At 37.2% G+C, this 17,389-nt stretch overlaps 1 protein-coding gene across 13 annotated transcripts in view; it reads right to left on the reverse strand.

Annotated features, from left to right (window-relative positions):
- The window catches only part of Mbd5 (methyl-CpG binding domain protein 5), a 377,887-nt gene that overhangs the window by 218,471 nt on the left and 142,027 nt on the right, over positions 1-17,389 (reverse strand). For 10 of the 13 annotated variants that reach the window (XM_085834930.1, XM_029474046.2, XM_085834925.1 and 7 more), the window contains one exon: positions 9,650-9,715. The exons of 2 other annotated variants lie outside the window; for them this stretch is intronic. The gene's annotated coding sequence lies outside the window, so the exon portion shown is untranslated. Of the gene's footprint in view, positions 1-9,649; positions 9,716-10,830; positions 11,183-17,389 lie in introns of those variants that run through there. One more of the 13 variants, XM_085834927.1, reaches the window with a different exon arrangement.

Consider the following 17,389-nt stretch of genomic DNA (forward strand, 5'->3'; position numbering starts at 1 on the left):
ACAGTACAATCATGGAGGAAATTTTAATTTTACAGGGCCATTCCTTTAACAGGTGGTTTTAGAGTTTACCACGTTTCAAGTTACAGACAAATAAATTTGAATACAGTACCCTTGTTGCTTTTATTCATTACTATTGATTCCTGTGTTTGTGTCTATACATTAAAATACTTGAGATACTTCTGAAAATACTAAAAGAAGGTTGTTTGTGAGCTATTCTGACTTAAATTTTATGATGCTAACAGTTTATATTAAAAATCACAGACTAATTCCAAATGCAGTATTCTATATGCCTTAAATTCCATTAAATATGGCTGAAACTTGAAATATAAATTTGTAGTTTTAGCATATTTCTAATTTCTTGTAAAATATGCTTTCTTAAAATATTTCTATACATCTAATTATAAAATTCAAAAATGTGTAGGAAAATACATGCTTTCTTGTCTCCCACAACTGTAGTAGTGCACATGTTCTCGTCTTCCACAGCTGTAGTAGTACACATGTTCTCTTGTCTCCCACAGCTGTAGTAGTGCAATAGCTGTCTTGTTTTGCATAGCTATAAAAGAGCATCTATGCAATTTTCAAAATACTAATCATATGTATCCTAAAAGTAACTTTAAAAACATTTTAATTTACATTTACAATGATTTAACCCATACATTATCATAGTAAGAAATTAATTAATAAAATAAAATTCCAGTAATTCAGTGTAATAGTAATTAAACATCTGAATAAATAAAAATGTTTGTAGATTATGCCTACTTTATAAAGGCCTCCAATTTTTTAATAAAAATTTTAATCATACAATCCATGAACGATTTCTGTTTAGAACTGTTTTGTGAAGGAGAATAATTTTACCTGAGCATATGCAAACTGCTGTTTAATAGAGTGAAGACCATTAGAATGTTTATTCTAAATTATTCTATCAATGGACCTTGAATTAGTATGGGTCAAATGTAACTGTGACATCTTTGTAGCAAAGAGCAGAAGATCCTACTAGGTATGTCTATGACCTGATGAAAAATTCAAATATGACTGTGAATCTTGCCCAATGACAACATTTTCTTCAGCCCTTTGCTGCATGTCTACATAATCTGGCTTCATTAGGCACTGTATTTAAAATATAGAGGAACTGAAGATCCTTTCATGTTGATAATCTTTAGGCTTCACAAAGAACTAATAACAAATGAATTAGGTTTGTAAAAATAAGCAGTATTTTTTCCTTTTCTTCCCTAACCAGTATTTTCTAAAAATATTCACTCCATATGGACAAACTCTTTGGTTGGAATAATCTGGTCCTGATAGAAGTGTTCCCTCATCTACAAGGGCAAGTGGCCTTGAAATGCAACGCCTTAACCTCTCCAGCACTGGGAAGAGAGATAGTACTGTCATGTCCAATCCAATGGTATACTTTCATTATATTCATTATTTTGGGGAAACTAGTTAATTTAGGGTTATGATCATCTTCTAGTATAATCAGATTTTCAGAAAGTAACTGCAACATATTTCCAAACACAGTAACAGAGAACATTCATATGTGGGTGGAGAGAGAGAGAGAGAGAGAGAGAGAGAGAGAGAGAGAGAGAGAGAGAGAGAGAGAGGGAGGGAGAGGGAGGAGGGGTAGGAGGGAGGGAGGAGGGAGGGAGGAGGGAGGAAAGAGAGAGGAAGGAGAGAGAAATGACCCAGGTGACTGTATGCTTGTTGACATGGGCATGTGTATGCCAAGTACTACACTACCTCGGTCACATGAGACTGGCAAAGCCTTCCTTGGGTGAAGTTCACTGGGATGACAAAGCTTTCCTCTAATCCGAGTGTGACTATGGACAGTTTGTGCAGAAAATGTCCACCATAGCTTTCTCCTCTGTTTATAGTCTGAAGACTGAGCCCCAAAGAGACTCTGCTGACTGAGACTAGTGAAACCCACTTCCTTGCTAAGCTGTATATAATAATTCCACTTCCTTGTTTTTATGTATGCAGTAACTATGCCCCCTTTTTAAAAAGCATGGGGCCACTCACCCACCATCAAAAAATTGGACCCAGAATTATTCCTGTCTAAAAGAACTTCAGGGACAAAAATAGAGCAGAGACTGAAGGAATGGCTATCCAGTGCCTGGCCGAACTTGGGATCCATCACATGGGCAGGCACCAAACTCTGTGACTATTACTGATACTATGTTGTGCTTATAGACAGGAGCCTAGCATGGCTGCCCTCTGAGAGGCTCTACCAGCAGCTGACAGAGACAAATGCAGATACTTACAGCCAACTACTGGACTGAGAATGGGGACCTCTATGAAAGAGTTAGGGGAAGAACTGAATGACCTGAAGGGGATAGCAACCCCATAGGAACAGTATCAACTATCCCAGACCCCTTAGAGCTCCCAGAGTTGAATCACAAACCAAAAAACATACACGGGCTGGTCTGTGGTCCCTGGTACATAATGTAGCAGAGGACTGCATTGTCTGGCCTGTGTAGGAGAGAATCTGCCTAATCCTGTAGAAACTTGATGCCCCAGGAAAGGGGGATGTTAGCTGAGGTGAGGTGGGTATGGGTGGGTAGATAGGGGAGCACCCTCTCAGAAGCAAAGGGGATAGGGGATGGAGGATGGGGTAAAGAACTCAGAGGGGACACTGGGAAGGGGGACACCATTTGGATGTGAATGAATAAAATAATTTAATAAACAACAACAACAAAGCTGTTGTGATAACTCTTGTTCAAGTATATATAATAACAAAACTGAAATTTCAGGTTGCTATGGCTTCTCCCTGAGAGCCCAACCCACCTGATCTCAGTATTTTTTGTTCCTATATCTGTAAGTTTGTGCTTCATTTTCCTTGATGCCTCTGTTAGGTTAATCACTGGAGTCATGAAGAATACTGTATATATGGACATTCTATTGTTAGGTTTGTTGACAGAACCAACTACTAAGCCAACAAGATTGAAGTCTACTGAATAGGTTGGCAATTTCACCCATTACTTTTACTTCTATAAGGTCGTTTTCCATATCTCAAAAATGAGGTTTTTGTAAACAATTATAGAGCAAACACTCAAGGCTGAACAAACAAGTAGATTGTAGAAATCAACAAGGTAGGACAAATTATGTAAGTGTAAGTATTTAGATTACATTTAAAATAATTTTAAAAAATTTCAAATGTTTTACAAATGAAAAACAGTCAAGGAAAATGTTATATCTAAAAAAAAAAAAATCTTGGCACAAAGCATCCAAGAAATCTAGAAGTATGCAAAAAGACAAACTCTATGAATATGATATGAATGGATAGAGGAAAGAGAAGAAACACAGGTCAAAGAAACAGAAAACAAAATAATAAATGAAAACTTGAAACTTTCCCCAATGTAATCAAGAACACGGTGCCTATCAAGTTATACAAAGATACAGAACACCAAATAGACAGGAGAGGATCAGAGAGAAAAAAAAAAAACTCCCCATGACACATAATAATCAAAACATTAGATATCCAGTACAAAAGAAGGCTGTAAAAATCTTATGGGAAAAAGACCAAGTCCTGTATAAAGGCAGGCACATTAGAATAATACCTAACTTCCCAAGGGAGACTCCAAAGGCCAGAAAGGCCTAGACTCATTCTACAAACTCAAGAGAAACTACAAATGCTAGCCTGGACTTTAGGACTCAGCAAACGATCAATAATAATCAAATAAGAAACAAAATATTCCAAATAAACCCCTAAATTTACACAATTTCAGTTCACTAAATCAGCTCTACAGAATGCACTAGAAAGAAAGCTTCAGTCTGAAGGGTTAACTATATCAAAGACAAAAGTAATAAATAATCCCATACCTGTCAACAGAAAAGGGGGAGTTAAAAATAATAATAGGAATCTATAAACAGTACTCATTATTTACAATCCATACCAATGACCTTAATTCCCCAATAAAAACAAACAGACTAACAAATTGGATTAGAAAAGAGGATATGTCCTATACATCCAAAAAACAAATGTCACCATCAATGACAGATGTCACTTCGGAGGAAAAAGAATGGAAAAATGTATTCTAAGCAAATGGATCCAAGAAGCAAGCAAACATAGCTATTCTCATAGCTTGACAAAAAGATTTCAAGCCAAGACTAATCAGAAGAGACAGGCAAGGACACCAAATACTCATTTAAGGAAAAATCCACTGATAATTTCACAATTCTAAACATTTATGCACCAAATATAAAGGTACCCAAATTCAAAAACAGAAACTATACTACAGGCTAAAACCACATATTGAAACCCCTGCTCCTTGCCCAGCCACAGTGATAGATGGTGACATTGAGACACTGAGATCATTGAAACAAAAACCAAGCAGAACAGAATTAAATAAGTCAGGTATTCAATTAATTTTGGTTGAAGGGGATCCAGTCGGTCTCTGTATTCATTATGTGGTTATTCCTTAAGTTATTGAATGTATAATTGGATTCAGATTCAGATACTGAAAAGCTGATAGAAAAACAAGCTGAAAAGCTTGTGGAACTATTATGAGCTATTATGGTTGGAAAGACCAAATGGAAGCCACTGGTGATGGGTCTACCAAGAAAAGCAGTGAACCAAATACAGCAAAACCAATACTGTATCCCTCACTGAATTGCAGAAGTTAATTTCACAATCAAGGACTTGAAAGATGTAGTGGTAGGACTACCCATGACATGTCCGTTCAGTTCTCTCATCTGGCCAGTGCAAAAGACAGAAGGATCATGTAGAATGAGAGCTGACTATTTAAAAAAGTAATCAAGAAATGACTCATATTGCAGCTGGACCCTTATATGAGAAGATCAACATATCTCACGGCACAAGGTAGTCAGCTATTGATCTAGGAAATGCCTTTTCTAGGTATCTGTCTGTACAGGCCTCTATGAGCAATTTGCTTTCAGTTGAAAAGGCCATCAGGATACATTTAAAGCTTGACCTAAAGGGTATATTAACTCTCTAGCCCTAAGTCAAAACTTAGTTCAAAGGGATCTTGGTCTCTGTTTCTTCTACAGCATATCAATTGTCCACTATATGGATGGCATTATGTAGGCTAGAACAAGTAAGCAGGCTGCAGTAGCCATTTTTGGTTTTGTTGGTAGTGCATAAGTATATCAGAGGGTCTTAGTCAGGGTTTCTATTCCTGGACAAAATATCATGACCAAGAAGCAAGTTGGGGAGGAAAGGGTTTATTCAGCTTACTCTTCCACATTGCTGTTCATCACCAAACAAGTCAGGACTGGAACTCAAACAGGTCAGGAAGCAGGAGCTGATGCAGAGGCCATGGAGGGATGTTCCTTACTGGCTTGCTAGCCTGCTCTCTTATAGAACCAAGACTACCAGCCCAGAGATGGTCCCACTCACAAGGGGCCTTTCTCCCTTGATCACTAATTGAGAAAAATGCCTTACAGTTGGATCTCATGGAGGCATTTCCTTAACTAAAGCTCCTTTCTCTGTGATACTCCAGCTGTGTCAAGTTGACACAAAACTAGCGTACACAGAGGATGGGAAATAAATCCAAATTTCAAGGGCCTTCTTTGTCAGTGAAATTTCTCAGAGTTCAGTCATGTGTAGCATGGAGATATCCCTTCTATGATAAAGGATAAGGTTGTTATCCAGGCCCCTCTCACCATTAAGAACAAAGAACAAAGCTGCTTAATGGTCCTATTTGGATAGGGATACAGCTCATTTCTCACTTGGGTGTCTTGCCATGTACCCAAATGACTTGGAAAACTGTTAGCTTTAAATAGGTCTTGGAATAGGAGCCGGCTCCATAATAGGTCCAGGATATGAAGACTGCTCTGTCCCTTTGACAAAAGATCCAGCAGACCTGATGATACTTGTGTCAGTGACAGATAATGTTTGTGACCTTTGTCAAGCTGCTAAAGGTAAATCATACAGAAGGACCTTGGGAGTTTGGAACAGGAATCTATCATCATTTAAGACAGTTATCCTCACCTTTTAGGGACAGCCCTTAGCTTGCTATTGGGCCTTAGTGGAATCTGAATGTCTGACAAGTTACCATGTGATCTGAGCTGCCTATCAAGTATTGGATATCGTCCCACTCATAAAAGTACAATGCACACAGAAGCAATACATTACCAAATAAAAGTTAAATACACATGATTGGTCCGGAGCAGATTTCGAGAACATGAGCTGCATGATGAAATAGCTCAAGAGCCTATGGTTTCTACTTCATTTGTAATGTCATCTGCTTATAGCCTCATGGGATAAGCTCTATTACCAGTTGGCTGAGGAGGAGAAGAGTAGGGCCTGGTTTACAAATGGTTCATCATTCTATGCAAGTGCCACCCTGTAGTGGACAGCTGCAGCATATTAATCTCTTTCTGGGACAACTTTTAAAGACAATGAGGGGTAAATTTTCACAGTGTGCAGAACTTTGGGCAGTAAAAATGGTCAAATGCTTTGCTTAGGAGAAATGGCCAATTGTGAGACTGTTTACTGATACATGATGTATAACCAGTGGATTAGCTTGATAGTCAGCTACTTGTATAGAACATGACTGGAAAAATTAATGAGAAGGACATTTTGGAAGATATTATGTGACCACCTCTCTCAAATTGGTCAAAGGATATAAAGGTAACTGTGTCTCATGTAAATGCTCATAACAATTGACTTCAGTAGAGGAAGAGTTCAATAGTCAAGTAGACAGCATGACCTAGCATGTGGACAGTCCATCTCTTTCCAAGCCATCCCTGTCACTGCCCAGTGGACCCATGAACAAAATGGCTATGGTGGCAGAGACAGAGGTTATGCATGGGCTCAACAATATCGACTTCCACTCACCAAGGCTGGCCTGGCTTCAGCTGCTGCTGAGTGCTTATCTGTCAACAGCAGAGACAAACTACGATTTCCTGATTGATATGGAACCATTCCCCAGGATTACTGACTAGCCAGGGATCTAGTGGCAGGTGGACTACATCAGACCACTTCCTTCATGGAAAGGACAATGCTTTGTTCTTACTGGGGCAGATACATGGTTGGGTTTTTGTTTTGTTTTGTTTATTGTTTTGTTTTGTTTTGTTTGTTTGTTGCCAAACCTCAGCTTGTAAGCCATTCTAATAAATCTTTCATACATACCCTACATATATACACATACATTTCATTCTATCAGTTCTGCTCCTTTAGAGAACCCCCCTAATACACATTAGTATCATAGTTTGATCATTTCTACCATGTTTCCTTGATGTTCTCTTCAATTCTTGCTTGAACATCTTGTTTAAATATTGTTAAATATACATACATATGTATACATGCAAATGAAATTTATTACTTTATGTGTATGTTTGTTTTACCAGTATGTATGCATGTAAGTGCACATTTGTTCCTGGTGTCCATGGGGGTACAATAGGGTGTCACGTTCCCCTGGAACTGGAGGAATAAAGAGTAGTGAACCGTCATGTGGATAGTAGGAACTCAATCTAGGTCTTTTTAAGAGCAACAAATGTTTTTCAGTGCTGAGCCATCTTCCCAACCTGACATATGTATATATAAATATATAACCCACCAAGTATATTATTAGTTTTGTTCATATGCAGAAGTATTCAGGGCTTATTACTGGAGATTGTCTAATTCTCTCAACAACTGATTACCTATAGTTCTTCATTTAGGTGGGACCCTGTGAAATTTCCCTCACATTGGCATTCTGACTTGCTAGCAGATCTTCCACAGAGTTTTTAAATTTATAGATCTATTATTGGGTTTTTAGAAAACTTAATAAAGAATGAAAAATTCATCAGAAACTCAATTCCTGGAGATGGGCTTGGCATCTCTCTTTGTGAATTTTTGTTTTGTTGTTGTTGTTTTCAGTTTGCAAATAGGCCTTTAGCTAACAGTGAACAGGCTCTTGCTGAGCCCTTCACAGATCAAAAGAATGTGCCTATCTCTGACTTACATCTGCTTACATCTAGACTTCCAGTCTTTTACTCTAAAGCTCTGAGTGCTTTTTGACCATTTCTGGCTACAAATGACTGCTGGGTGTGGTCAAATGCATTCCATTTCAATGTCTGCAGTACTTTTAGGTTATTCCTAATACTTTCATTTAACATTTTATTACATCTTATTTTAGTATCAAGGTGGCTGATAAATATTTTATTAGTTTTGTGGCACACTAAGTTCCTTGAATTTTAGTTTTCATTAACTTAGAATATTATTCTATACTATTTTTATTGCTTTCATTTTTTTTAGCATGTTAAATGTCCCTAAACATTCATACATGAGCATTTCATATTAAGGTTTGCTTTAGTTCAGCCCACAAGTATATGTATATAAATTTAAGCTTAAGAAAAACTAAAATGTATTATTATTTTCAACATTAAGACTTATCACTTATATTGATTTTAGTATTATAAATTATGTTAGAATTGTAATGATACATTGAGTATGTTAGATGCTTTATTTAGTCACACACTTTTGCTAATTTTTAGTGGTATTTGTTAGCCAATAGGAAATGGAAAAGGATCTATTTTTTAAAAATATTTTGTTCATAATAAAATACTCTCTCTCTCTCCCACACACACACACACACACACACACACACACACACACACGGTTTGTAGCTGGGGTTCCTCCAGAAGCTGACTACTGCATTATATTATAATCTCAAAAACAAAAAAGATAATTTTAAAGAAAAAAGCAAAATAAAAAGCCTATTGATTATTCCTATGAAGATCTTTCCCAAAGAGCAAATAATAGTATGAAAGTAAGCTGAACAACATAAACTTAAAAAAAAAAGAAAGGAAAGAATAAGGAGCTATAACTTGTTTGGGACTTTGATTGTCACTACAGAGAATTTAAGAACATGAGAAAGAAGCATGGGCAGAGGACAAAAGGCCCAGCAAAACCAGCTATCCCAGAGGCCCCTGAAGGCTAACTGCATGAGGAGAACACATGTGGTACAAGCTGCACAGCTGCTTATTATGATGAAACAGGACAATGTTTGCTTGCAGTCTTGTTTCAGTTGATTCAGTCAGGTCAAATGCCAGTCTTAGAGCTTAGATGCAGGAACTGGCCATTGGAAGACTGGTGTACACATAACAATAAGAGCTTCGTAGATGATACAGTCAGGGGACTCACACCATTTATTATCTTAGAAAAATCAAAAGGCATTCATAATCACTATGATGATAATTAGTTCAAAAACTAAGTTTTATCTGGAAGCTAAGGTATACTAAAAATTGCTATTTTTAATTAACGTTTCTTACTATGAAAATGCTTGAGTACAGATGTTTGCTTATAGCTACATATTAGGAATAAGGCTTGGACTACACATATCCTTAATAATTACATTAATAAAGAAATGAAACTGAATGACTATCATTTTATTTATGTTTATATATAGCACATTATCAATTTCAATGACAAAGCTATTCTCTAAAAGGAGTATCTTTGAAAATAAATCAAGTTAGAAAAGGAAGAGGAATAGACATGACACTAGGAGGAACAGAAATAACTCAGAAGTTCAGAGAATTTCCTGTAGGACCCCAGATTCTGTTCCAGCCCTCACACAACTGTCTGTTCCTCCTGTCCACTCCTGATCTCCAGGGGCACCAGGCACATGCGGGGTGCACAGACAGACATGTATGTAAGCCATCTATACACATGGAAAACAATTCTTAAAGGAAACTACTCAAGCACTCTTACCCAAAGTTGTCCTCCTTTTCTCTTCTGTTTTTAATTCCTCTGAAAACTACACACATTCAAAAGCACCTGTAGGATAAAGTCAGGTTTGCCATCAGTCTTATTTTAATTTGCACTATTTTCATGCTAATTTAACGAAAAATTTATGTTGCTCTTCATTAATCACAAAGTTTTAAGAATGATAAATCCTAGTGTTCTAAGAAACCATGAGTGTAGACTTTGATGGTTACAAGAGAAATCAGTTGAAGGAAGTTCTAGTCTTTAAATATCTGATTGAAAATGAAGGACAAAAAGGAGATTAATGAGTTTGTAAAAAAACTAGGTAAGATAAAATTTAGGACCACACATAACTAGAGATTACAGCTCATAAATTTAAAAATGTTTAATTATCTTAAGAATAAGACTCCTTTGTAATGGAAAAATACAGTAAAATAATCCTATTTATATAACACAGCTAGTACAGAGAAATGTCTTTTATTTCCCATTTGGGAGGCTGGGAGACAAGCTCCCCTTGGTAAGAATGCTTTCTACTGGCAATGAGGCAACATGGACACTCAGAATGAATAATGCTGTCTCTTCAAACCTCCAGTCACTTTTGATATTCATTAGGTCTTTGCCAATCAGATGGTGACAATTTAGAATTCTTTTACTCATACTTTTTTTTTAAAGCTTTATTTATTTTATGTATATGAGTATACTGTCTCTGTCTTCAGACATACCAGAAGATCCCACTACAGATGGTTGTGAGCCACCACATGGTTGCTGGGATTTGAACTCAGGACCTCTAGAAGAGCAGTTAGTGCTCTTAACCGCTGAGCCAACTCTCAAGCCCCAAATCATATTTTTAATATATTGGATCAACTTTAATAGTTTTGTCACTAATTTTTCAGGAAGGAAAATAAAAATATTTTATCTAATCTAGTAGCAGATAAAATGTATTAAATTCAAATTCTACTTACACCATTATAAACAAATGTTTCCTAGTCCCAAGATGTCATTTAATCACCACTAAACATAAGGCTATAGGTAATATCTCATTATTGCTCAGTGAGAGAAATGACACTAAAATTGAACCTCAGCCTAAAGTTACCCTCTCTGCCTTCCCAAACAGCTTTTTGGCTTATTCAGAAAATGGATCTCAGTTGTGTTAAATACTGAGCACATTACATTTTTAAATTACTTACTTGTTTTATTTCAAAATGACTGAGGCAGCTAAGAAAAGGCCAGTACCATATGTTAAAAGTGAAATAAATGAGAACATTATAACAAAGGGAAATTTTGAGTGACAAAAGTTTAAGATTAAGAAATTAAAAGTTATGGGAAATACTTTTAACAGACTAGAGGCTGTCCAAAAAATTATTACAAAACAGAAACACCGCAAAGGACCTATAACATTCCAAGAAGTGAATTCCTTCCGAAGTTCTCTGCTCTGTGGGCTGTTCTTTCCTGTGACATAGATGCCAACAATGGCACAAAGGCTGCCAATGCTTCCTTCCTGACGATAACCAGGACTATGTTGTCTCCAAGGAACGTGTTCCTAGAAACCCAGTTCCATTTACTACATGGTTTCTATAAACATACATAGATTCTCAATTCCAAAAAGCAAATTGTTAAGGAAAAAAAAACCTATGTATGATTAAACCAAAAATTTAATTCCCCTTAATATAGTTTATTTCGTATTAATACAGTATAGAAAACCTATGTGAAAACTACAGCAATGACCAATCGATACAACTAGATGTTTCTAGTTAACAGTATATGTATATTCCACAAAAATTCAATTCAAATTGAAGTAAACACACTTCAGTAAATAAAACAATTACCCAACTTTAATCATATTATATATGAATTATGAAAATATACATAAAAATGTCAAACTTCACCCAAGTTTCAATCCTTCCCCAAACAACATCTCTATGGCCTGTTTTGTCTTTTTGATTTGATCAAAAATGTAATGGTTGTACTTGTATTGATTAATCTGAGTTTAAATCAACTGTGTAGCTGGAAAGAAGCAAGATGTAGCAACATGGTAAAAGAATAGTTCAAATACTAACAAGATTTACTCCAATTTCAGCTTTTATCCTACATGTGCTTTTTAATCTTGTGAAGAAAGTGGCTACATAAACACATAGCACGAATGGCTGAGGCGCAGTGTATATGCTGGGTTTTCTCATACTTACATTTATGTGTCTTGCTGGGAGTGGTGGTGTGCAACTATAGTTCTGGCCCTTGGGAAACTGAGGTAGGAACATCCCTTGAGCCCAGGAATTTACTATTTGGCAAGACAACAATATCCTCTCAGTAAATATACAGATAGCTTCTAAACTGACTGACGTTGCTGAAGACAAGCCAAGGAAAAGAACTCTAGTCCTAATGTGTTGTCTGAATGGCATGTCCTGTATGAGTACATTTTGCTTTGTGTGTGTGTGTGCACATGTGTGTGATGTGTGTTTTAATAACAATGCATTTATACATCTCAATTCCTCAATATACAGTGTGAGATGTGTGAGAGAAGAAAATTATAGAGAAAAAAATACTTTAAGATCCCCCATCCCTTACTATTGGTCACATTTCTTCACTCATCTAATTAAGATACAAATATCTAACATTGCCTATGTTTTTAAACAGAATAAAGGAAATAAATAGTTATTACTATTACATGAAATCTAACATTATGACCAAAATTTATCTCAGAAGAATTAACAAATGCTCACTTATCAGATTTTTTTTTTTAAGTGGGTCTGGAGAGATGGCTCAGTGGGTAAGAGCACTCACTGGTTGCTCTTAGAGAGGACCAGAGTTCGGTTCTGAGCAGCTTCAAGGCAGCTCCAAGATGTCTGTGATCCTAGTATCAATGGGTTCTGAAGCCCTCTCTGGTCTCAATAGGTACCAGACACATAAATGGTAGACAGACATATAGGCAAGCAAAACACTCATACACATAAAACCAAAACAAAACATGAAACAAACAACAAAAGAAGCCAAACAACTTTCATTTATTGCTTATACTTGTGTTAATAAAATCTGGCTTTCAAAGCTGCATTTTACTCTGCCATGTAAATATACAATTGGATATATTTCATTATTTAGATTTCCACATTTTCAGCATTATATATACATATATAACATACATTTATTTAATATATATAACAATAGTTTCTCAAATTGATATTGAAGATAAATAATTAACCTTTATGTGGAATTTACAACATTTTGAAATTCTATGTTGTGCAAGGTAGGTCTTAGGTGCTCTTGTATATTTTAAGAACAGGAGTAAAGAATATCAAACAGAGGCCAGCTCCATGCCACCTTGAGCACAAATTGGCAGACAGTCCAAAGGTCCCCAGAGGACTCTCCATGCTACAAGCGCCCTAGCACACCCAGGATCTTGGGATTGCTGGTGAGTGGAACACAACATCTGTTCCAAAACAACCCAGAGGGGCTTAGGCCAGCAGGAACAGAGACACAAGAAACCAGCCCGACCAGCAGCAGGGGTTTCATTCTGTTCAGAGCCAGCACTGCGCCACCTTGGGCATGAACTCCTCAGACAGTGTCACAGTCCCCAAAGGACTCTCCATGCTGCAGGCACCCTAGCACACCCAAGATCTTAGGATCACCGAGGAGTCCGCCTCCAGAGAGGGCTCTGACCCTGGGACTCAGGTGAGAGTGCCATCTTCTATCCTGGGTCTCTTTGATCGGTCTGCTCAGGATAGCACATGGGCCTCAGAAGCAACAGAGCTTCTTGGACAGGGTCCCTTCCGGCCTTCATCTTCAGCCAAGAGGTGGATTTGAGCTTCAGACCTCTGTGCATCTTCCCTGCAAGAAGAGAGCTTGCCTGCAGAAAGTGCTATGACCACTGGAACTCAGGAGAGAGTTGGACTCCCAGGAGTGCTGTCAGAGGCTAACAGAATCACAGGAGAATCAAGCTCCAGCCAGAGAAAGCTAGAACATCTAACACCAGAGATTAGCAGATGGCAAAATGCAAATGTAAGAATCTTGCTAACAGAAACCAAGATCACTCAGCATCATCAGAACCCAGTACGCCCACCACAGTGAGTCCTGGATACCCCAACACACCCGAAAATGAAAGTAGAAACAATAAAAAAAAAACCCAAAGTGAGGCAACTCTGGAGATAGAAATCCTAGGAAAGAAATAAGGAACCATAGAGACAATCATCAGCAACAGAATACAAGAGATGGAAGAGAGAATCTCAAGTGCAGAAGATTCCATAGAGAACATGGGCACAACAATCAAATAAAATGCAAAATGCAAAAAGATCCTAACTCAAAACATCCAGGAAATCCAAGACACAATGAGAAGACCAACCTAAAAATAATAGGTATAGATGAGAATGAAGATTTTTCAACTTAAAGGGCCAGCAAATATCTTCGAAAAAATTATAGAAGAAAACTTCCCTAACCTAAAGAAAGAGATGCCCATGAACATACAAGCCTACAGAACTCCAAATAGACTGGACCAGAAAAGAAATTCCTCCCAACACATAATAATCAGAACAACAAATGCACTAAATAAAGACAGAATATTAAAAGCAATAAGGGAAAAAGGTCAAGTAATATATAAAGGCAGACCTATTAGGATTACACCAGACTTCTCACCAGAGACTATGAAAGCCAGAAGATCCTGGATAGATGTCATACAGACCCTAAGAGAACACAAATGCCAGCCTAGGCTACTATACCCAGCAAAACTCTCAATTACCATAGATGGAGAAACCAAAGTATTCCATGACAAAACCAAATTCACATAATCTCTTTCCATGAATCCAGCCCTTCAAAGGGTAATAAAGGGAAAACACCAACACAAGGATGGAAATTACACCCTAGAAAAAGCAAGAAGTAATCCTTCAACAAACCTAAAAGAAGATAGCCCCAAGAACAGAATCCCAACTCTAACAACAGAAATAGGAAGCAACACTTACTTTTCCTTAATATCTCTTAATATCAATGGACTCAATTCCCCAATAAAAAGACATAGACTAACAGCCTGGCTACATAAACAGGACTGAACATTTTGCTGCATACAGGAAACCCACCTCAGGGACAAAGACATACCCTTCCTCAGTGGAAAAGGCTGGAAAACAATTTTCCAAGCAAACACTCTGAAGAAACAAGCTGGAGTAGCAATTCTAATATCAAATAAAATCAACTTCCAACCCAAAGTTATCAAAAAAGACAAGGAAGGGCACTTCATAGTTACTAAAGATAAAATCTTCCAAGATGAACTCTCAATTCTGAATATCTATGCTCCAAATGTAAGGGCATCCACATTCATTAAGGAAACTCTAGTAAAGCACACAGTACAACTCACACAATAATAGTGGGAGACACCCCACTCTCATCAATGGACAGATCCTGGAAATAGTAACTAAACAGAGACATAGAGGTGGACTCTTCAAATTCCTTTTCCCTACCATGGGGCATTTCATCTAAGGTCCCTCCTTTTGAGTCCTGAGAGTCTCTCACTTCCCAGGTCTCTAGTTCATCATTCAGAAGTTATGAAGCAAATGGATTTAACAGATATATACAGAACATTTTATCCTAAAATAAAAGGATATACCTTCCTCTCAAGACCTCATGGTAGCTTTCTCCAAAACTGACCATATAATTAGTCATAAAATAGGCCTCAAAAGATACAACAATATTGAAATTATCCCATGCATCCTATCAGATCACCACTGACTAAGGCTAATCTTCAATAACAACATAAATAATAGAAAGCCAACATTCATATGGAAGCTGAATAACACTCTACTCAATGATAACTTGGTTAAGGAAAAAAAGAGAGATTAAAGACTTTAGAGTTTAATGATAATGAAGGTACAATATACCCAAACTTATGGGACACAATGAAAGCATTCCTAAGAGGTGTAAACTCATAGCTCTGAGTGCTGCCAAAAAGAAACTAAATAGAGCATACACTAGCAGCTTGACAGCACACCTAAAAGCTCTAGAACAAAAGGAAGCAAATTCACCCAAGAGGAGTAGCCTGCAGGAAATTATCAAACTTAGGGGTGAAATCAACCAAGTGGAAACAAAAAGAACTATTCAAAAAAAAAAAAAATCTACCAACCAGGATCTGGTTCTTTGAGAAAAATCACCAAGATAGATAAACCCTTAGCCAGACTAACTAGAGGGCACAGGGACAGTATCCTAATTAACAAAATCAGAAATGAAATGAATACATAACAGAACCTGAGGAAATCCAAAACATCATCAGATCCGACTACAAAAGGCTATACTCAACAAAACTGGAAAACCTTGATGAAATGGACAATTTCCTAGACAGATACCAGGTACCAAAGTTAAATCAGGATAAGATTAATAATCTAAATAGTCCCATTTCCCCTAAAGAAATAGAAGCGGTCATTAATAGTCTCCCAACCAAAACAGCCCAGGACCAGATGGGTTTAGTGAAGAGTTATATCAGACCTTCAAAGAAGACCTAATTCCAATTTTCCTCAAAGTATTCCACAAAATAGAAACAGAAGGTACTTTACCCAATTAATTCTATGAAGCTACAATTACTCTGATACGTAAACCACATAAAGACCCAACAAAGAAAGAACCAATTTCCCTTATGAATATTGATGCAAAAATACTCAATAAAATTCTCACAAACTGAATCCAAGAACATATGAAAATGATCATCCATCATGATCAAGTAGGCTTCATCCCAGGGATACAGGGAAGGTTTAATATATGGAACGCCATCAATGTAATCCACTATATAAACAAACTCAAAGACAAAAGCCACATGGTCTTCTCCTCCACTGGGAGCCCTGTGTTCCATCCAATAGATGACAGTGAACATCCACTTCTGTATTTGCCAGGCACTGGCATAGTCTCACAAGAGACAGCTATATCAGGGTCCTGTCAGCAAAATCTTCTTGGCATATACAACAGTGTCTGAGTTTGGTGGCTGATTATGGGATGGATCCCTGGGTGGTGAAGTCTCTGGATGGTCCTTCTTTCCATCTCACCTCCAAACTTTGTCTCTGTAACTCCCTCAAAGGGTATTTTGTTCCCCATTCTAAGGAGGAACGAAGTATCCACACTTGGTCTTTCTTCTTCTTGAGTTTCATGTGTTTTGAAAAATTGTATCTTGGGTGTTCTAAGTTTCTGGGCTTATCAGTGAGTGCATATCATGTGAGTTCTTTTGTAACTGTGTTACCTCACTCAAATGATATCCTCCAGATCTACTCATTTGCCTAAGAATTTCATAAATTTATTGTTTTTAATAGTTGAGTAGTACTCCATTGTGTAAATGTACCACATTTTCTGTATCCATTCCTCTGTTGAGGGACATAGGAGTTCTTTCCAGATTCTAGTTATTAGAAGTAAGGTTGCTATGAACATAGTGAAGCATGTGTCCTTATTACAAGTTGGAACATCTTCTGGGTATATGTCCAGGAGAGGTATTGCTGGATCTTCTGGTAGTACTATGTCCAGTTTTCTGAGGAACCACTAGACTGATTTCCAGAGTGGTTGTACCAGCTTGCAATCCCACCAACAATGGAGGAGTGTTCCTCTTTCTCCAATCCTTGCCAGCATCTGCTGTCACCTGAATTTTTTATCTTAGCTATTCTGACTGGTATGAGGTGGAATCTTGGGGGTTGTTTTGATTTGCCTTTCCTTGATGATTAAGAATGTTGAACATTTTTTCAGGTGCTTCTCAACCATTCAGTATTCCTCAGTAGAGAATTCTTTGTTTAACTCTGTACT

This window comes from Mus caroli, unplaced genomic scaffold (genome assembly GCF_978045245.1).
Source record: "Mus caroli unplaced genomic scaffold, Mus_caroli_1 scaffold_2, whole genome shotgun sequence".
NCBI lineage: Eukaryota > Metazoa > Chordata > Mammalia > Rodentia > Muridae > Mus > Mus caroli.